Raw genomic sequence first — 23,303 nt, 5'->3', positions numbered from 1 at the left:
CGAAAGCACCTGCGCCCCTGGATTGGAGCTGAGGTCCAGGTAGTAAAGCCTCACAAATGTTTGCTAAAAATGACTAAATGTAAATGTATGCGGTGAGGACTAGCCTGCCGCATCACAAACATCTTGGAGGGAAACTCCTGACAGTAAACCAACAAACAGTGTTCAGACTTTCTCCACAGTTCTGTGGACGTAAGCATCTAAGGCCCTAATTGGGCAGAGCAGATAAAGTTTCTCTAGGTCTGACGTCTGGAGGAGGACAAAAGACCTTCAGTACTCTAGGTCTTACAGTATTAGAAAGCGAACCTCAGGAAATTTCTGTGTTGTGGAAGGATGGATATGTGGAAGTATGTGTCTTTTAGATCTAACGTGACAAATCAGTCCTTGGACCTGATTTGTGACATGACTTGCTTGAGAGTAAGTATCTTGATTTTTTTTCTTGAGCTTCCCTACAGTACAGATCTAAAATCGGACGAAACCCCGCCAATCCTTTCTTGGGACCATGAAGTACCGGCTGTAAAACCAGGACTCCCTGCTGGGAGGAGGAACCCGTTCTATAGCCTCCTTTTGCAGAAGGGCTTTTACTTCTAGTTCCATAACCAGAGCCTGCTCAGGGCCAACCACTGTGGGTAGGACCCTGCCTGCAGGACCCAGCAAGATATATTTGGTAGACGTTTCCAATCTTCCAGAAGATCTACTAAGGATACCAGTCTCTCAAGACTGGCCTCAGGTGTATTTCAAACAGGTGTATTCCCTCCTTGGAGGGAGCGAGCAACCCTTGGGTAAAAACTCTCTGGGACCCTCTGCGCCCTGGCATGAAGGTGGGGTTGGTAGACCGGCCATGAGGTGGAAACCATCTTCCCCACAGAGGGTTGTACCCTTTTTTTCAGTTTGAGCTGAATCAAAATTAGAGGTGTGAAAACGCCCTAAGACTCAACAGGGGCAGAGCTAAAACTTCTGATAGTGCATGTCTTTTTCTACACATAGGGAAACATTTTATCAATGAAACTGTCAGCCCACACTGACGTGCAGGCACCGCCCCCTAAACAAACACTTTAACCACGTGTATACCCGCTCGTAATGTAGTGAGGGCAGGGAGGGACATGATTCAAAAGGCTGTTTGCTTCACATGAAGTGGCGAGTCTGTTTCAATAACTACAACCAGGGGCGTCATGCAAGCCAAAATTCTGGGGGGGCACAATCTGAGACGTTGCAATTGTTTTCTGACGGGTGATATGGATCATGTTAGGAGGGGTCAGGGGGTTTCTCCCCCTGAAAATGTTTAAATTCTGGCTGCTAAACATACCATTTCAATGCAGTTTGGGAGGGACAGAAATACCTTAACGGAGCTAGCAGCAACCCTCCTCTATCTGAGGACTAAGTTAAAGTATCTATTTTGTAAGTTTATGTAAAAGACAGGTTGATGAAAGAACTGTAAGCTCAAATTCAAAAGCTTTTGAAGTCTACTTCATTAAAGCATGTTTACACACACACTTACTGTACACTTAGGCCTACTACACATGATTTTAAAAACAGTAGCCTACCATTGCAGTTTTTATGTTATGATAATTGGTATGTGACCCAAGAACAATCTTACATTAAAGGTACATAAAGGTGCTGAGGTCTGACTTTGTCGTGCTCTGAAATTAAGTTATTTTAATATTAATATGTGATGAAGGACTTTGAAAGAAGTTTGACAGATTTCAGTGCTGAATAAGGTTAACACTACCCCGTTTATTTGAAAATGGTTAATATTTGACAGAAATGTAATAAAGTAATCAAAACCGATCAGATAACGTTACTATGGCTTTGTATGGCAGTAACGTTAGCCAACTAGTTTACGGTTAGACTAGGCTAGCTATCGATAACGTTACACTGACACAACTTAAGTTAATGCTCTGAATTTGCAGCTAATATCAAATCCATAACTTTTTGATCAAGTTAAAATTTCCAGGTCAACCACAAATAATCGCACTACCTTTTAATATCATCCGATAACTAATTCAATGCCGATTTGTTGCTTCCACTTACCACTTCAAGACCATCTGTCAAACATTGCCAGCTCAACGTGCGAGACGAGTGAGTTGCTTGAACATACACAGCAAAGATTAGCTCTAGATTTGATATACACAGACACCATATTAGGAAAAAGGGGCGGGCTGATGCATTGCTGACCGATTTATTACACATCCAGAAGAATACATTTGAGTCGTTATAGGCTCTGGTATATTATGGAGCATAATAGGAATAAAGTTGTGACAAAAAAATTATCAGGGAGGAAAAATCTCAGGGGGCACGTGCCCCCTCACTTTGAATGGGCATGACGCCACTGACTACAACATTCAGCTCCTCAGAACTGGACAATTGCAGTACCAGTCACTGGACCTGGCAGGTGAAGGCAGAGAAAGGGCGAAGCCCTCAAAGAGCACCCGGCAGCTGCCTCAAAGAGGATCCGCCTCAAAGAGCACCTGGCGGGAGTGCAGCGTTTTCAACTGTCTCACAACAATGCTCATATTCAGCCCCCTCGAGGGCTGACATTCTGCGCTTCCAAACGAACACACAATACATGTGTATCCCCACTGTGATGTAGATTGGGTAGGGATGAACACACTATTGTGTAAATTTTGTTCGCTCCCCATTATAAAGTTTATTTTATATATTTATATATATATATATGGGTGAAATTGCCTGCCTAGAATATTCTAAGACAAAAAACACCAGGGACATAGATTCACATAGAGCGCTTGCTGAAGACACAGAAGCTGACGCTGTTTGGTTCAGGTGTGCTTTATAGTCGATGACGTCACATGACGTTCCGTCACGCCATCGGACTAGTTTCACACGTGCTTCAAGACGCAATCACGCAGAGGCGTTCCCACAGCGTTACAAACGCAGCTCGATTTGGGGCAGTGTTTTTAGTCGTTCTCTTTGATTCGTGTGAATGGGGATTGCTTTGACAATGGTGTCTGTATGCAGAACACTCAAAGGAAAAACATATCCGTTTTAAACATAGCGTTGTTGTGTAAACGTACCCTTAAAAATGAGAGACTGAACAAACCAGGATTATATAGGGTGAGTAAACAATGTAATAAGTAGTAGCTGAATGCAATCACATATGATAAGTCCGGGCAAAGGATTATGGGATATGCAGTTCTTGATGGAATGACAATGGTCCAGGGAGGAGTGCTCTCTAGTGGATATCAAGGGCACTCCGGCTGGTGATCGTGACACATGCCTTCAAGGCATAATTATTTGTGAAGTCTACACGTTTGAGAGCTTGTTGTGTCCCAACAGAGAATGAACCATTGACAAAAGTGCTTTATTGTAAATAACTTTAGCAATAATGTCATGTTCCTTCATCTACCAGCCAATGGCCATTCCCCTGTATACCACAAACTGTACTGACTAAGCTTTCTTCCAAGTTGATTATTTATGTACAGTTTCACTCTCTCTCTCTCTCTCTCTGAAGGATTGTAAGACAAATGTAACATCCCACATCACATCATTAGACATGAGGCTGTTTAATTAAACCCTGAAGCAATGCCAACAATAGCCATCATGAATTTCTCCTCCACCAAGCATTTAATTAGTCCCTTAGACCCACCAGTTTTCCAGACGCCTTCCACTTACAAACTGCCTTTCAAAGACTTTCCAAACACATGAAACTTCACTCTGCATGTTCTTGAAACCAAAGCCCCTAAGGTTCTACTGAACAAACAGATGAGTGCCAACTCTGAGCATAATGGATTTTAGAAAGCATGTTTTACTGCCCTCTGTTGGGCTGGGGTGATTTGGCTGAGTGTAGACAGTCTACATTGAAGATAACAAAAATAAAAGAGTGAGAGAGAACTATTTACATAAAGGTTAAGTCTGTGATTCCAGCCCCACTAAGGACACCAAACCGAACTGCTATTTTTTTATATAGTGATTTTCTTTTTACATATTTTTCCTAATGTTAGGGACATGTGGCAGTTTAAAAGTACAATAATGCAAATAATCTTTACAAAATTTACTTTTTCCTGTATATTGTGTAAATGTATATTTCCTTGTGTGAATGATCAATATATTAAATTATTTAATGGTATTTTGAAAATATACAGAATGCATTGTGTTAATATATTGCAATATATTGAATAATACGTATATCCTGGAAATCCAGACCTAAATCTGAAAGATTAATGGTCTGGCATCGACTAATGAAAATCTGCCAGCTCGAGGGGCGGCACCAAGCATGGATTTGAAAATCTCACTGCACGCAACTGGATAACACTACGACCAATCACAACAAGCCCCATATGCTTAGCTACCAGCGGAGCTAACTGGTAGATTAGACTCTTGCCGTACCCGGCCGGCAAAACAACAAAAACGCCCTTCTTGCAAAGGAACGATTCGAGCGCCGTCTTCTGTTCTGTATCAGATAACCCGATGTGATTGGTGCAGCTCGGATACAAGGGCATATTTAATGAGCATCATTACTCGACGCCAGAGTAAACTCGCTGAGCAAATTCAACTTGTGCTCTCGCGAGAACTCTGGATTTCCAGGGTATAATACATAAGGAATTGAAAAATATATATGATCATATTTTTATATATCATTATGCATTTATATTCAGTAATACACTGTATGAATCTATATGAATCTTTAGTGTACCCTCACTTTTTTTTGCGCACCCTGACCACCCATACCTAAACATATAGAATCAGGCTATTAATTAATTGTATACATCTCATCTTCAGAGTAATTATAAGCTGTATGAACTGAAGGGATCAATTATCTGCATAATATTGCTGTGACTGAAGCCCAATTGTTTCATTTTGCATGAGTGGCGCACAAATGACTGTAGCCGAGTTCACCACTGTGCTGAGTGTGCTCCAAACGTGTGATAAGATTTGCGCCAGCCATTCCTATTGCGACGCTTATGATAAAAACGCTAAGGAGAAAGTAAAAACACTATCTTAAAACAGCCACTAAAAGCCCTGTTCACACCGCCAGTGACAGGTAGCAACAAAGCGATATGATCCCATTAATTTCAATGGAGGGCTGGCGACTTCCGGTGACAGGGGCCATTGGCGACAGAATGTGGGCATGTCAAGTGACGCGAAACACACAACAAAAGTTCCGAAATTTCAACTTTATTTAAATGAAAAGCGATTTTCGTGCGACAATCAGTAGGAGTGATGTCAGTGGAGTGCACGTGATTTATCTGCTGTATAGTGCGGTGTCGTGGCAAGATGGAGAAGTTGATTTTAGCAGTTAGCAATTTCCCTGCAATTTTACTGTTTAACGGCTGGGAATAAAACATTTTATATTATTATATACTGTATAATTATATTTATACTGGAATATTTGGGATTTGACTATGAAAAGAGACTGTGCAGATTTTATTATGTTTGAGTTTTGAGTTATTCAAATAAAATCAAGATGTGTATTAACCAATTGTCACATTCACGTTAGTTTGGAGTCGTAATGTTTTGTCATCACCTACCTTCGTCACTCATTTGTTGTCACAGACACTAATTACATTCAGCTGCGCACTCATCAGTCACCATCATTAACACCTGTATATGTTCAGTTCTGTTTCAGTTCAGTGTCCTGTATCGTCAATGTTAAGTGTGTGTTGCTCTCTGTTTGCCTTGTTGTTGGATCTCTTGTTAATAAACCTTTGTGTTGGATATGATCCGTCTTCCTCATTTGTCTGCCAGCAACCACCCGTGACACCAATCAGATTTGTCATTGCCGATTACAACGCTTAGCGTTAACGTTACCTTGATGGGCGTAATTTCTGTTAGACACAAAAAACCCTAATTTGAGCATGTTACAAAAGAGAATTTCTGAGTTTTTCAAAAACCCTAAAAAGTGTAAAGTTTCAAGGACTAGCGTGGATGATTCAACAACTGCCACCAACTCCGTCAACATTGGTCCAGCCTGCTAATGTTAGCTCTTCTTCAGCTAAATCAGTGGTGGAAATGACTTAATTATGTGAATGAGACGGATAAAGCATTGTGCTTCACATGTTGCTCTGCTGTTGCAAAGAAGCTAATTTTGAGGACTGGACAAGAGCTGACACCACATTTGTGAAAGGAGGTTTTTCAAATTGATGAAAGGCTGTGGAAAAATCTTTTTTTTTTAATCTCTGAACAAGATTGCAGTATTAAGCTGCATTCACACTACAAGCGACTTTGTCGCTGCATGTCGCAGGTTGCTGGCGATGAGGTCGCTAGTGGGCGTTCCCACTACTGGTTGCCTTGTAATGTTTATGAATAACATCCAAAGACAGCGAATCAGTTTTCTTGCCGCTAAAAACAAACATTCTGGAGGGAAAATATTAAATATTTAGACTCGTAAAGCATGTAAGTTAAATGAACGAGTACCTGGGTCTCACAACTCCAAAAATATCAGATCAAAATTGAAAATAGGCGCTATCTGTATAAACAAACCACATATTTGAGCTTTAAACAACTACATTCTCGACTGAAAAACTCTTATAACTACATTTCATGACACAATAACAGTAGTATTTTAGATTAAAAAAAATACTCCTCCATCTTTCTGTCGATGTGGCGAGGGGCTGAGCGGAGAAGGATGATGACGCGCGCTCCAGGCACCACTCCTATTGGTTGTCGCTCGCGAAAGTCGCTCTTCATTTGCATAAAGTTAAATATTTCTCAACTTTGTCATGTCGCCAAACACGCCCCATCCAGTCGCCAACGGTCGCGACCGCTCCCCATTGAAATGAATGGTATCGTGTCGCTTTGTCGCGTGTAGTGTGAATGGGGCTTTAAGCAGCACACCAATTAATGCTTTGATGTCTGGTATTTTGGCAAAAGAACAAAAAACTGCTCGGATGGTTCTGGAGCTGGCTTTCAGGTCAATAAAATGTTTAGCCCGTGAAGGGCTGCCTCTGAGGCCACTCTCATCCTGACGGAGTGTTATGGCAACCTTTGCTGGAGCACACATATTCACTACCCGCTGCAGTCCGCGAGTGGCTGCTCAAAAGAGAGAATTGGATGTCAGATACAGTGCAAAATGAAATACTGGAACGCTTGTCATTTGTACTATGTGGATCCAAACCTTTCCCAGCAGAGTGTTTTTTGGGGATTTTATAATGCACCTGACACAACATCTGAAACCCTCTTTCTCTGCATAAAGGACATCTTCTGTCGACTGAACCTTCCTTTGGAAAAACTCCAAGGCTACTGTTTCAAAGGTGCCAGTAACATGTCTGGTCGATTCTCTGGAATACAACCACGACTTAAGGAGGTTTGCCCTGGTTCATTATTTGTACACTGCTTGCAACCATGCTCTTGTGACCTGGTGCTGCAAGAGGTAGCACGGGACGTGCGTCTTGTAGCAGATGTACTCAACTTTGTGCAGAGTGTCGCCACACTCATCAGAGAGTCAGATGCCAGTCACAAACTCCAAAACGTGTACCAGTCTTTTTTTAGTGATGAAGAAGTTGTGTGCAACATTCTTGGGCTGTGTCCAACACGGTGGTGTGTGAGGACAAAAGCAATATCAAGGATTTGCAATGCCTATGGCCCACTTTTGGAAACACTACGTGCACTCCAACAGGATCCAGGTGTTCTCAAGCAAGCTAAGGGGAGAACTGTTTTTGGGCCTCTCTGTTGTTAGGCAGTCTTTGGACCTGGCAAGGCTCCTCTTTAAGGAGGTGGAGAAGCTGCTCCAGTTGTGTTTTGGTTTACCTGTCTCTACTGCTTCCTCCGAGAGATCCTTCTCTGCACTCCATCTGAAAACTTGGCTCAGTAACTCGAGTTTATCAGCGTCACCCCAGAGCGCAAATCCACGTTTGGAGTGCCAAAATATTCATAAGGTAAAATGCATTTTCTTCGCATATATGACACAGTGTGTGCTTGTTGTTAACTCTTGTCACTGCTATGCAGAATATTTGTATAATATTTAGTCTCTCTGGTTGTTATTTGTGACACATCTCAAAAACAGCAGAGGGGTTTTCAGAATGTGGCCCATTGCTTTAAGTCTGCTTTAGTGGCCTGGTTTAGTCTGTCAGCCGTTGTTGTATCTGTCACTTGCGTTGAACCAGTTGTAGAGTAAAACTTTAGCATTCTTGTAGTCCATCTGCTCTCTCTCGCTCTCGTTACACTCAAAAAAATGATTCAAGCCCTTCTTAGAGGTGACACATTTAAATATAATTTTCTTTATTTAAATATATCTATTTAAGATCATATGTATATATATTTACATTTATTCATTTAGCTGACGCTTTTATCCAAAGCGACTTACAATTGCTATATATGTCAGAGGTTGCACTTCTCTGGAGCAACTAGGGGTTAAGTGTCTTGCTCAAGGACACATTGGTGTCTCACAGTGGATTCGAACCCGGGTCTCTCACACCAAAGGCATGTGTCTTATCCATTGCGCCACCACCACCCACATATTTAAGTGGTTTAACTAAAAATGTATTAATAGCTCCACCTATGAGATTGATTTATGTTGGATCGGCAAAAAAAAGTGTCATACGGGACCGCCCTTTGCGCATGTGCGGGACAGCGCGCTCTTTTCGCCCATCTCTCCATTCTCTGGGTGCAACGCCAAGGCAACGTTTGGTGGACGAGACTACATAAAAGGCGAATATCCACTACTTGGTAAGTATTCATTTGTTGTAGTTGATTAGAAAGTATCTTACTGTCAAATATCGTTAATACAGTAATATTGACCGAAATGTGTGCAACAGTTAAGCAAGCCTAATTTCACTCTTCAAAGTTGAAGGGAGTTGGCTGGCTAACGTTAACATATGGTGGTTAGCTAGTGCTACTTTTGTACTTTTAACGTTAGTCACGTTTTCTGCTTTGGTTAACTTATTGCTTATTGCTCTTCGTCGCCGCAATTTTGGACCGGGCAAAACTGGCCTGTAGACAAATATAAGTAAAAGAAGAGATGCCGAATTTCTGTTGTGCGTGTGTCCAAAATGGCGGGATTGGCGGCGACAAGCGTTAGCAGCCAAGGACCGAAGCGGTCAATACCACAACGTTAACGTTAGTTTAAATATCTATGGCTCGTTCGGTATTTATGCATTTAGGCTGTAGGTGGACTAGTTATGACGGCCTGCCGAGACCGGGCTACACACTGGGCAGCTAACGTTAGCTGCGTTGTTTCTGCCATGTGTCATTAATGGCAGCCAGTGTTATTTGTCATTATTTTCGTCAACGACATTTTTTCACAGACGAAAACGAGACGATAACTAAATAAAACCTAGTTTTGAATGACAAAAACTATGACGAAAATCTATTGACATTTTCGTCAACTAATAAAAACTAGACGAAAATGTTAAACAGTGACTATTTGGGAAGCGATCCAGTCAGAACTGATGTCCTGCGTTTGTGCTAGATGCGCACATTTGTACTGTAACGTGCTGATCTACCCAGCGGTCTCATAAAACTTTAAAAAGTGTAAACGTCTGGGAGAATGAGTAGAGCAGACATATAGATCTGAATAAGAACGATGACGATGGACAAATACACACAACATTATGTCTAAATGTCCGTTTTGGAGAGTATTCACGTAAACTATGTTGGTTATGTCTTAAACGGTTGTGAGTGTATTGGATGTGCATGATGCATCAGTCAGGGATGCAAATAGCGCGCTTTTCGGCGCCTCCCGCTTTTTTCACGTCAGTTTGGGTGACAAATTCATCTGAAGCCTATTTCATAGCTTAATGTGAGGGACAGAAGTCTATTTACATCATTAAAGTTTACTAAAACTCGTTTTCCCTCCTCTGCGGCTGTCAGTATTCAAACAGCGTGCGCGCCTCTTCCGGTTACAGCAACATACATGCACGGTAAAACTCTCTCCAATATGATATTCACATTATAATGCTTGATCTGTAGAGAAAAGGCTGTGGATTTGCATAAAATGACTTTATTTTGTTGGAGTTTGTTGCTGTTTTTAAACGACTCGCTACCGTGTGCCTGTTAGATCACACATCACAAGGACTAAATCGGCATCAAACGCACAATAACTGGAATTTAAAACTGTGAAGAAACAAATGATCAATAAACTGTTGGACAGATAGACACTAGGATCTGTGTGCTCGACATTTCTTCGCTTTGTGCCGTGAACTTTTAAATGCGCACTTGTGCAGCGCAGCGCTGAACACTGTGACTCCATGTTGCTTTGAGCACATCATTCTGCACCCGCGATGCGCATACGCGCTTTGTGCGCTCTGTTCCCTTTCAAGGGAACTCGCGTTGCGTCGAGATTGACGCTATGGGGAACGCTTTGCGTGATGACGTCTTGAAGCACATGTAAAATCAATCCAATGGTGTGGCGGAACGTCAGAGGCGGGTGACGTCACGTACCAGGAAGCTATAAAAGCCTGCCCGAAACAGAAAACGGAAGCTTTCTGAGTCTTCAGTTGCGCTCTGTGTGAATCTGTCCATGTTATTTGGTGTTGTCTGTCTATATTGTATCTATTATATATTCAGAATTATGGCGAGTAAGCAGCAGCAGTTTAGAGTGTGTGTTCACCCGTGCCCGCGTTATTTAACGGGTGGGGACACTCACACTCTTTGTGTTGTCTGTTTGGGTGAAGAGCATGCCCAGTCAGCACTCGAGGGTGCTGACTGTGAGCATTGCGACGCGCTCCCTATGCGTACGTTCAGATCCCGCCTGGCTTTATTTAACCAGGATCGCGTTCCCCAGGGCTCTGGTCCCGCCGCTGCCGAGGCACGGCGTCGATCTCAGACCTGGGGTTCGCAAATGGATCTATCAGTGGATGTTGAGACGGGCTCTGCCTTATCTCAGCCTCTTTCTGATAGATCCAGTGCCTCTCATCAGGGTGTGGAAGCACGCGCTGCGGTTTCTTCCCCCCCGATGGAGGCACCAATACTGCAATTGTCCAGCTCTGAGGAGTTGGACGTTGTTAGTATTGACGCTGAGTCTGAGGATTCGCCACCTCAGTCTCATGCGTTTGAGGAATTGCTTGATGTTGTTACAAGTGCTGTCGAGCGATTATCTGTTGAGTGGCCAGAAGATAGGCAGGGCATTCGTTCGAAAAGCAAGCTCGACGAACGTTTCCTGCCATCTCGTGCACAGCCTCAGCGCAGAAGCCTTCCGTTTTTCCCCGATCTCCACACCGAGGTGTCGAGATCGTGGGGGAAACCAGTGTCGTACAGAGTATATACTGCACAAATATCCCACTACTCCACTATACACAATTATAAAGAGCATGGTTATGGGGAGATGCCGAAGGTGGAGGAGACGCTTGCGAGCTATCTCTCTCCAGCAACGGCATCTTCTCTGAAGGCTCCTGCATTACCTTCCAAACCAGTAAAATTCACTTCTTCCCTGGTTCATAAAGCTTATGCCGCCGCCGGCCAAGCTGCAGCGTGTTTGCACACTATGTCTTTAATGCAAGCATACCAGGCAGAATTATTGGGTGATTTTGAGGAGGGCGGGGGTATTGGTCCCGATACTGTTTCCGAATGGCGTAGAGCCACAGACTTGTCTCTCAGAGCCACCAAGGAGACGGCTAAATCCATCGGCCGCTCTATGGCAGCCCTGGTGAGCACTGAGAGGCATCTGTGGCTCAATCTAAGCGATATAAAGGACAAAGAAAAACATGTTCTTTTGGATGCACCGGTTACCACTGAAGGTTTTATTTGGAGACGCAGTTAATAGTGCTGTAGCAAAATCACAAGAAGCTTCAAAACAGGCAGCTGCACTTCAGAAACTTCTCCCCCTCCGTTCTTTCTATGAGGCTGCTGAGCGGGAGCAGCCTCACTCCTCTAAAAAGAGCGCTGAGCACCGTGCCACTCAGAAACAGAGCGTTTCCTCCCGTGCTCCCCCACAAAAATCTCGGGGACACGGAGGGCGCTCTCAAACCCAGCAGTCTTCGAGGGGTAAAACGGATCTGCGGACCGTTATTACCGCCAAGAAGGCTGCTGGGAAAAAGTCCTGACGTCCGAGGGCTCAGGACAAATGAGGGTAGTCCCCCCCGGAGCAGAGCGGTCAACACCTCTTTTTACTGTGCCCGTCTCTCTTCGGTGCCCTCAGGGGACCGGTCTGCCAACCCTGCCGCCTCCGGTGTTTCAGGGCGCAGCGGTCTCCGGCGAGCACATATCTCAAGGACCACCCGGAAACGTAGTGGCCTCGGGATGCCCGCCCCCTCTGAAGCCTTGTTTATACTCGACGCGTCCGCATGAGCACGAAGGTGCGCGCGGCAAAAATGACGTCATTGCAGTGTGGGCGGTCGTGCACTTTGGGTTCGCAAGACCCCATTTCGCCTGGCGGGGTGCGCGACATTTTTTGTAACAACGCGCGCGGCGCCGCATCCGAAGATGAACGACTTCGAGCCGAATCTGGCCGAGCTCGAACTTCTCACCATACCGGCACCCAGTTTGCACGTCTAAATTAGTTGCTTACATTTAACAAATGAGCATACAATAGCATAAAAAGTGTTTTTAATGAACATAAAGGTCCATGTTTAATAAAAATGTTCACGAAACTTAATGAAATGTTTAGTGAAATTAGAAAATATAAGAGATTGTTAATTTATATTGTATACACATTCTCATATCCATATATTTTGTAAATTGTCACTAGTAATAATCTCAGGGTTTACTGGGTTTTACACGATTCTTCTTGTAGTGTGGTATTGGTGGCCGTGTACCTGTCATGTGTGTATAGCTTCTTCTTCTAACCGCTGATTCCTGATGGTTTAGAGGATAATTACTCAAGTCGCCCCCTATCGTTTCAAAGAATAGTACAACGGCGAGCGTGTCAAGTATAAACGCCTCGTCCGTTTGGGGAGGTGCGCGCGCAGTCTGCGGAGACTCACGCTGCGGAGCCAGGCGAAAGTATAAACAAGGCTTGAGGAGGGTGTTAGAGCAGTCTGTTCAGTCGTTCCCTGCCGGTGCGCCGTTACAGGGCGACGAACCGACTACTCAACAGCAACAAAATCCAGAAACCAGTCTCGAGAGGCTGGTACCTCTAGTAGAATCTTTGACAGCGTGGAAGCTACTGTCAAATGTTTCTCGTTGGGTCCTGCAGACCGTGGAAAAAGGGTATCAAATACAATTCAAGAAACGCCCACCTCGGTTTATGGGGGTCCTGCCCACAGTGGTGGGCCCCGAGCAGGTTCTGGTTATGGAACAGGAAGTAAACACTCTGTTAGAGAAAGGAGCCATAGAATATGTACCTCCCTCCAACAGGGAAACCGGGTTTTACAGCCGGTACTTCATAGTTCCAAAGAAGGACGGGGGATTGCGTCCCATTTTAGATCTTCGAGTTCTGAACGAGTCAGTCATGCAGCTCAAGTTCAAAATGTTAACATTGAGACAAATCGTGCCACAGATCAGGTCCGAGGACTGGTTTGTCACGATAGACCTCAAGGACGCATATTTCCATATTTCCATCCGTCCGTGTCATTGAAAGTTCCTGAGGTTTGCTTTCGGGGGCAAAGCATACCAATATCGAGTTCTACCATTCGGCCTGGCTTTATCACCCCGCACTTTCACCAAATGCGTGGATGCAGCTCTGGCGCCCCTGCGCCTCCAGGGTAGTCGCATCATGAACTACATCGACGATTGGTTGATTTTAGCTCAGTCGCATCAGATGGCGGTTCAACATCGAGATGTTGTTCTCGCCCATATGAAGGAGTTGGGGTTACGGCTGAACGCCAAGAAGAGTGTGCTTTCTCCACTTCAGAGGACCACTTTTTTAGGCGTGGTTTGGGATTCAGTGTTGATGCAGGCGCGCCTGTCACCGCCACATATAGATTCCATCCTTGCAGCTGTGAAAAGTGTAAACCTAGGCCAGCTACTCACTGTCAAACAGTTCCAGAGACTGTTGGGTCTCATGGCAGCAGCTTCCAACGTGATACCTTTTGGTCTACTGCACATGAGGCCCCTGCAGTGGTGGCTCAGGACCAGGGGGTTTTCCCCGAGGGGCAACCCATTTCGCACAATCAAGGTCACGCGGCGATGCCTACGTGCCTTGGTTATGTGGAAGAAACCTTGGTTCCTGTCCCAGGGCCCAGTGCTGGGAGCTCCTTGTCGTCGCAAACTGCTAACGACGGATGCTTCCCTCGCGGGTTGGGGAGCGATCCTAGAGGGTCGCTCATCTCAAGGTCTGTGGGAAGACCATCATCGTTCCTGGCATATCAATCGCCTAGAGATGTTAGCTGTCTTCCGGGCTCTGAGGAGCTTTATCACAGATCTCAGGGGACACCATGTGCTAGTGCATACGGACAACACGTCGGTAGTCGCCTATATCAATCACCAAGGGGGTTTGCGCTCGCGCCCATTATGCAATCTGGCACGCCATATCCTCTTGTGGTCCCAGGGGAAGCTGTTGTCTCTCAGGGCAGCTTACATCCCCGGGATCCAGAATATAAGGTAAGGTAAGGTAAGGTAAGGTATCTTTATTTCATACCCGCAGGTAAATTTGTTTTACAGATAAAAGAAGAATTCGGTCATCCAAAAAAGAAACATAGAAGACGAAAACATAAAAGACATTCCACATACAGATTTAACGGTTAAAACATCATGACAGGCTGCACCATGACACACACATATCCTCTATCCAAATGAACTATTAAATGCTAAAACCTCTGTCTTACTCATATTATTTAAGATTTCAATTGCCGCTGGAACAAAAGTATTCCTGTACCGTCTAGTCTTCCATCTCGAAGCCACAAACCGGCGACCAGAAGGAAGTAACTTAAAATCATTCCTTAAGGGATGTGACCGATCATTCAAGACAACACTTGCTTTCCGGTACAGCTGATTTGTATATATATTTCCTAAATTTCGTTGATTTACTCCTATTATCCTACTCGCCCATTTTACAACTTGGTTTAAGGAGTTCTTATTCTTCATGGACAGGCTTCCATACCACACCACAATGGAAAATGACATAATAGATTCAATAAAAGCAAAATAAAACAAAGTCACCATGTGTCTGTCAATATTAAATTTAGCAAGTTTCCTAATGCAACTCAAACGTTGATGACCCTTTTTACAGACCATTTCACAATTCAACTCAAATGACAGTTTTGAATCTATGACTGTACCAAGATATTTATAACTCTCCACACGATCCACAACCTGTCCTTTGATAGTCGTAGTGACGTGATCAACAGCTTGTGTTCTAAAATCAATAATCATGTCTTTCGTTTTGATAATATTTAACTCTAGATAAGAATCATCGCACCAGGTCACAAAATCATCCACAACTGGACCGTGACTAGACTCTTCCCCCTGTAGCAAGCTCACTATCACTGTATCATCAGCAAACTTAATAAATATCCTGTTTTCATGCAAGCTTTGACACATATTGGTGTACAAAATGTATAGTAATGGTGAAAGAACACAGCCTTGAGGCGATCCAGTGGATAAACATAATACATCTGAAAAACTACCATTCACTTTTACCCTCTGCATTCTGTTAGTTAAAAAGTCCAGTAACCATCCCACTAAATTGTGGTTCAACTTGTAATACTCTAGCAGTCTTCTGGCTAGGATGTGGGGTTGTATAGTATTAAAAGCAGAAGAGAAGTCAATAAACAACAGTCTTGCATGGGTATTTTTCCCCTCCAGATGCTTAGTCAGTAAGTTTAACAACATAAGTGAAGCATCCTCAACACTTCTATTCGCTCTATATGCAAATTGCATAGGATCGAGGGCTTGTCCAGTCTTACTCAATATCTCAGACTTCACCAATTTCTCAAATGATTTCATTACTAAGGAGGTGAGGGCAACTGGTCTCAGATCATTTAATACTTTAGGATTATTGCATTTTGGAACAGGAGTAATAATAGACTTTTTCCACCGGCTAGGTACCTGTTGTGCCTGTAATGACCAATTAAAAATATCAGAAAATATTGAAGTTAATTGCTTTGCACAGTGCTTTAATATTCTCCCACATATGTAGTCTGGACCAGGACTCTTATTCACCTTAGTGGAAAGAAAACATTTCTCCACTGCTGCCTGTTCTAAGACTATGTGGGAATCATCCTTACACAGGCATCGTAATTCTTCTACGTCATCTTTAAAATCAAAACTTTCAAATCATGAATAAAACCTATTAAGAGCATTTGAAAGGTCATCATTTGATCTAAAACCGTCAATACACACAGTGCTCTTATTCACATTATGTTGTAATCCCACAATTTTCTTCATACCAGACCAAGCTGTGCCTAAATTATTGTCTGCCAATTTATTTTCCAACTTAACTTTGTATGCTTTCTTAGCTTTAAGGATCTCCGTTCTAACCTCCTTCCTCGCTATTGCCATCTCTAAGCCTTCCCCCTGCTTATAGGCTAGCTTCTTATTCAGCAAACTTGTTTTGACTGATTTTGACATCCATGGTTTAGTATTTGGAAAAACCTTAAATTTACATGTAGGCACAACCATATCCTCACAAAAAGTTATATATGAACATACAACATCAGTCAGTTCGTCAATATGTTCACAAGAGTCTTTAAACACCTCCCAGTCCGTACAATCGAAGCACCCTTGCAAACGGGCGATAGAATCTTCGGACCACATTTTGACTTCTCTCATCTGAGGTTTTTCTCTCTTAAATAAGGGTCTATATATGGGTAGGAGCTGCACACAATTATGGTCAGCAGATCCCAGTGCTGACAATGGTACAGACTTATATGCCCCCTATATAGTCCCATAACAGAGATCCAGCATCTTATATTGTCTTGTTGGGCATGTGATGTATTGATAGAAATTCGGGAGGGTCTTTTTAAGTGACACATGATTAAAATCTCCCAAAATAAAATTCGGCGCCTCTGGTGAAATATTCTGAAGTCCTTGAACAACATCAAATACAATGTTCGACGCAATGGCGTTGTTAGCTTTCGGATGAATGTACCCAACAGTTATAAAAATTTGTGGAAATTCCCGTGGCAAATAGAATGGACGAAGAGATACTGACAATAACTCAATGTCGGGTGTACAGATCTTCTCCCGAATGGTCACCGCAGTGCAATAGCGCTTGTTGACATAGAGGCACACACCCCCACCACGGGATTTACCTGTGATTTTTGCACTCCTGTCCGAGCGAAATGGAATACCAAAACCATCAATACACAGGCCATTATCCAAATCCTCCTCAGTTAGCCAGGATTCTGTGAGTGCTATGACACAGCTGTTTCTGTATTCCTGAAGAAAACGAACATTTCCTTGCAACTCGTCGAGTTTATTTCGTAATGACTGTACATATAGGAGCAGACGCTCTGTCGAGACAGGGGCCGAGGCCCGGGGAATGGAGGCTTCACCCCGAGGTGGTGGAGCTGATATGGAGGGAGTTTGGCCAAGCTCAAGTGGATCTGTTTGCGTCTCGAGAGACGTCTCACTGTCCACTTTGGTTCTCCCTCACGCATCCAGCTCCTCTGGGACTGAATGCTATGGTACAGACGTGGCCGAGGCTACGTCTGTACGCCTTTCCCCCAGTTGCTCTGCTCCCGGGAGTTCTGGAGAGAATTCGCAGGGACCGGGTTTGCCTGCTTCTTATAGCCCCGCGCTGGCCGGGCAGAGTATGGTTTCCCGATCTTGTGTCCCTCCTCGACGGGCCTCCTCTGGAGCTACCTGTCAGGAGGGACCTTCTGTCCCAAGCAGGGGGCTCGATTTTACACCCCCGACCGGAACTGTGGAACCTGTGGGCTTGGCCTCTGAGGGGGCCCAGCTCATAGAGTCAGGTCTCTCAACTGAGGTTGTTGAGACCATTCTACAGTCCAGAGCTCCCTCCACGAGGAAACTTTATGCCCTGAAGTGGAGAGTATTCACTTCTTGGTGTAGTGACCGTCGGTTGGATCCAGTCAACTGCCCAATTGGTACAGTTCTGGAGTTCCTGCAGGACCGGTTCACTGCAGGTCTGACCCCGTCCACTTTAAAGGTTTATGTGGCGGCCATAGGTGCTTACCACATTCCTTTGGGTGGAATGTCTGTGGGGAAAGACCCTTTGGTATCTCGTTTCCTTCGTGGCACACCTTCGTCAGGTTTTACTCTTTGGACTTAGACTCTACTCCAGGGTCTCAGATTTTCTTCCTAGTGCTGCTCACTAGATTTCACACAGGACAGACATTTGTAGCTATGGTGGCGTTGGTATAGACGTTCCCCATAGCGTCAATCTCGACGCAACGCGAGTTCCCTTGAAAGGGAACGCCTCAGTTACGACTGTAACCTCGGTTCCCTGAAGAGGGAACGAGCGTTGTGTCACCTTGCCATATCTCCTTCATGCCTGTCAGCACGACTTCAGACTTTACGAAGCTTTCGTTTTCTGTTTCGGGCAGGCTTTTATAGCTTCCTGGTACGTGACGTCACCCGCCTCTGACGTTCCGCCACACCATTGGATTGATTTTACATGTGCTTCAAGACGTCATCCCACAAAGCGTTCCCCATAGCGTCAATCTCGACGCAACGCTCGTTCCCTCTTCAGGGAACCGAGGTTACAGTCGTAACCGAGGCGTTTTGAAGCGTTTCATATTTTCATAGTTTTGCGCACTGAAAGATTATTAAAAGCCTATATTTTTGTATACCTAGCCTGCACAATACATTTAAAATTAGCATAAAAATATACACACGTCTGAATTCTTGACATTCATATATAAATATAAAATTGTGAAATGTATGATTGCCTGATTGAATTTTATAAGAGTACTAATAGTAATTTGTTTGTATTAACATGTTTAGATTTGATAAAATTACTGTGCCGATTTTTTCAAGAATTAGCCTACTTTTTGCTGCTGATTTATACACTCACTAAGTTTAATAAAAATACATAATACATTTATGTAATATTTAAAGGTGTTAACTGTAATCTTACACTGCAAAATGATCACTTACTGTACAAAGGATTAAATTCATCACAATTATGTAATTATCTGGATATTTGCCGCGGGGCGAGGGCTTCGATAGCCTCTCTCTTTTTTGACCATACATGTGTTTGCATCCCTGATCAGTGCAATTGGATCCGCATGTCATTGGACATGATCCGATGTCTTAAAGTGACAGTGGGTAATAGACCTAATGTGGTCTGTGTCCTTAACTTTGATCAAGCAACAAAAGAAAAAGAGAAAAGCATTCACTGTTTGTTAATAGCTTTAATAAGGATTAATTATATTTAATTCATACAAATAAATATGTCTGCTTGAAAGAATAATGTATGCAAGTAGTTCTAAAGAATGCATATATCATTAATTGAAAAGAAGACTGTTTTACTTTAGGAAAAGTGGTTTTATTTAATTTTAAGATTTTTTAAAGTCACAGTAGTTAAATCTGTATCTGTATTGCATGTTAAAACTTAAAAATCATTCATATTAATAGGTGCTCTATTTCAACCTACAATATTAACCTATGTACTAATGTGTTTGACTATAATTAATAATTACTTTTATTTGGATACATCGCCTGAGTATTTCCTCCATTGCTCACACCTCTAATATATGTATCTCATCTTTTGCAGTTTAAGTTGAAAAGCAGTTTGTGGCAACCTCTATTGATGGTAGGTATAAGACTAACATACTTGCTCAATGCTAGCACAAACTGATTTGCATCATTGTCATGTGATATGTGCTAATTGTCTTTATTCTCCTTTTTAGGATTATGAATGTGGCAGTGCAAAGAATGCAGTTTGGAATTAGCTAGCAGGTATTTGTTGTTGCAACATTTTAGGCAGGTTCATGGGCACTTAAGGGGCAGTTATCGCTATCCATGTCCATACACCGATTGCCTGTGTACCTTTAATACATGGAGTAAGCTATTAAATCACACATACAAAAGTCATGGAAAATATGAAGGTCCAAACCCAGTAGAAGGGTCTACATTCCAGTGTCATGTGTGCTCATGGAACTAGCAACTGAAAGAGCTTTTTTCCAACACATAAATGGACATCTCAGGCATGATGAAACGGTTCCTTGTATGTTTATAGGATGCACATTTAAAACTAATGTTTATAGTACATTCAACACACACAAAAACAGGAAACATAACCAACATTCATTGAAAGATTTTAAAGCCAATGTCATCAGTACAAGTCAGTTACGTCAATCAATCAATTGTGCAGATGAGCCTACAGAGTCTGTGGATGCAGATAATGAAAATGAAACATTAAGTTGTGGTGATGCTGCAGAATTGTTCCAGCCAAATTTTATTGACGATAAAATTGGTTGCATTTTATCAAAAGTAGAAAATATTGTTCACATTCCAAAGGTGGTTATTGATGAGGTCCTTTCTGAACTGCACTACATTTTAAGTACAGCATCTTTGCCTGTCATAAAATCTGTTGTTTCGGATGTATTTCAGAGTCATAAATTACAAGTTGAAGAGTCAGTAGTGGATGAAGTTTCAACTGCTCTATGCAAATCCAATCCTTTGGGAATAGCTATTGCAAAGGATGGCCCTCTTGCTACTGCGTATAAACGCCCACAGTACTATACCTCTCATTTTGGTGTTTTAGAGCCAATTGAGTATATATTAGATGCCCAGAGGAATAGGACATTTCAATACATCCCTATATTACAATCTTTGCAAAATTTGCTCTCTCATCAAGCTGTCCTTGAACACCTTAAAACTCAACAAAACCAGCTATTATCTGGTCAAAAAGAGTACAGAACCATAAGAGATGGTGAGTACTATAAACAAAATCCATTTCTGTCTGATGAAGGTTTGAGAATAGCAGTAAATCTTTATGTGGATGATTTCGAGATTTGTAACCCTCTTGGGACATCTCGAAAGAAACACAAACTCTGTGGTGTCTACTGGGTTTTAGGTAATTTGCCACCAGGTTCCCATTCAACACTAAACTCAATCTATTTGGCTGTTTTATGCAAATCAGATGATGTGAAGGCCTATGGCTATAAAAAAGTTTTAGAGCCTCTCTTGCAAGATTTGGTTGCATTAGAACAGCATGGTGTCTTTGTTTCTCAGCTTGGTCAGTTTGTTAAAGGTACTGTTCAGTGTGTAAGCGCTGACAATCTTGGAGCCCACGGAATAGGTGGATTTGTTGAGAGTTTTTCTGGTGGGTCCATATGCAGGTTTTGTACTGGAGACAAATCAGAGTTTCAGACTACAGATGTCAAATCAGGTGCTTTCACACTCAGAACCAGAGACCTCCATGATGTTCATGTCCAGTCTGCTCAGGAAAATGCAACTATTTGCTGTGGTGTCAAAAAACAGTGTGTTTTAACAGACCACCTTTCTCATTTTCATGTAAGCACTGGCTACCCTTCTGATATTGTGCACGACCTCTTTGAGGGTGTTGTTCCCGTTGAACTAGCACGCTGTTTCAGTTTGTTGATTTCCAAAAAATACTTCACTCTTGAGGGCCTTAACAAATTGATCCAGACATTTCCGTACAAATGGGGGGACAAAACCAATCGCCCCCATCCAATATCACGCTTATTCAAAACTAGCAACAATAATAGGTGGCAATGCACATGAAAATTGGGCCTTGCTCAGATTTCTTCCCTTATTGATTGGACACATTTTGCCAGAAGGTGAGCCAGCATGGCAGGTAATTATAGATCTTAAGGACATAGTTGAGTTGGTTGTGGCTCCTGTTCATACAGAGGAAACTCTTGCATATCTTGAGGCCAGAATCTATGATCACAGACTCCGCTACATTGAACTCTTTCCAGACATCAAGCTCCTACCAAAACATCACTATTTAGAGCATTATCCACACATGATTCGTTGCTTTGGACCTCTAATTGCTTTGTGGACTATGAGATTTGAGGCAAAACATAGCTTCTTCAAGCAGGTCGCACGTCATACGAATTGCTTTAAGAATATAACTCGTTCACTAGCTATTAAACACCAGTTCATGCTTGCCTACCACACACATTCCTCCAGTCTCAAGAAATCACTGTTAGAGGTCACAGATGTCTCAATCATGCCTGTCGATGTCCTTAGTGAAGGAGTAGTGTCTACTCTGAACCAGAGATACCCAGATGTGACTGAAGTTCATATAGCAAAAAATGTGTCTTGCAGTGGTATACATTACAGTGAGGGGATGCTTATTGTACATGGATCTGTAGATGGACTGCCTAAATTTAATAAGATCATTCAGCTGTGTGTTCTGAAGGAGAAGTTGTGTTTTCTAGTGAAAGATGTATGTGCTTGGTATAGGGAGCATTATGGGGGTTTTGAGCTGTCTGCCTCACCCACTAGAGAGGTTGCCCTAATTGAACTTGATGACTTGGTGGACCCTTATCCCCTTGTGGAATATGTAGTTCTGGGTTTGCGTATGGTAATGTTGAAAAGATTCATCATCGTGAAAGGTTAGTGTCATTGTTAAACAAAAATAGTATGAGCTCTTGATGCCAGACTTATAATCTCAAACTGTTTATTTTTTATTTTTTTTTAAATCACAAATATAACTAATTTATTGTTTCTTGTCCTCCTCCCTTTTTTCTGCTCTAGATTAAAGGTGTTCCAAAATGGCAAGTCCGGCTGTCCTGCGGATCATTTTTGGTGACGCGTCTGACTCTAGAAAACGCCTCGGTTACGACTGTAACCTCGGTTCCCTGAAGAGGGAACGAGCGTTGCGTCGAAAGCTGACGCTATGGGAACGCTTTGCGTGATGACGTCTTGAAGCACATGTAAAATCAGTCCAATGGCGTCAGAGGCGGGTGACGTCACGTACCAGGAAGCTATAAAAGCCGGCCCGAAACAGAAAACGAAAGCTTCGTAAAGTCTGAAGTCGCGCTGACAGGCATGAAGGAGATATGGCAAGGCGACGCAACGCTCGTTCCCTCTTCAGGGAACCGAGGTTACAGTCGTAACCGAGGCGTTCCCTTTCAAGGGAACTCCCGTTGCGTCGAAAGCTGACGCTATGGGAACGTCTATACCAACTCCTCCATAGCTACAAATGTCTGTCCTGTGTGTAATCATGTGAGCAGCACTAAGAAGACAAAACATGAGACCCTAGAGTAGAGTCTAAATCCAGAGAGTAGAACCTGACGAAGGTGTGCGGTGAGGACCAGCCTGCCGCATCACAGACGTCCTGTAACGATACTCCTGATATAAGGGCCTTAGAGGCCGCCATACTCCTAGTAGAGAGCGACCGGACAGCCAAAGGAGAAGGCTGTCCAGCCGCCTCATAAGCCAGTGAGATAGTCTCAACCACCCACTTGCTCATCCTTTGCTTAGACACTGGACCTCCCTTGTTAGGGGAGCAAAAGTCACTTTTACGCCACAGGGCAGCTCTGTGGACATACGCGTCTAACGCCCGAACAGGGCAAAGCAAATTATTCGCCTCCTGGTCCGATTTCGAAAGGGAGGAGGACCTCCAAGTGCCACGAAGGAAACGAGATACC

The 23,303-nt window shown here is 43.2% G+C and overlaps 2 long non-coding RNA genes across 2 annotated transcripts in view; both read left to right on the top strand.

The window, feature by feature from the left end:
• LOC309487134 overlaps window positions 1-23,303 on the top strand; it is a 175,176-nt gene that overhangs the window by 50,685 nt on the left and 101,188 nt on the right. The gene's annotated exons all lie outside the window — the stretch shown is intronic.
• Window positions 8,500-22,482, top strand: LOC309487203. The gene is made up of 4 exons (XR_014201800.1): window positions 8,500-8,619; window positions 19,451-19,489; window positions 19,587-19,635; window positions 22,408-22,482. It is a non-coding gene; the product is annotated as an uncharacterized lncRNA (long non-coding RNA).

This window comes from Leuciscus leuciscus, assembly GCF_965113295.1.
Source record: "Leuciscus leuciscus genome assembly, chromosome: 22".
Taxonomy (NCBI): Eukaryota; Metazoa; Chordata; class Actinopteri; order Cypriniformes; family Leuciscidae; genus Leuciscus; species Leuciscus leuciscus.
The sequence above is the reverse complement of the archived record's forward strand: the minus strand, read 5'-3'. Positions and strand labels throughout refer to the sequence as shown.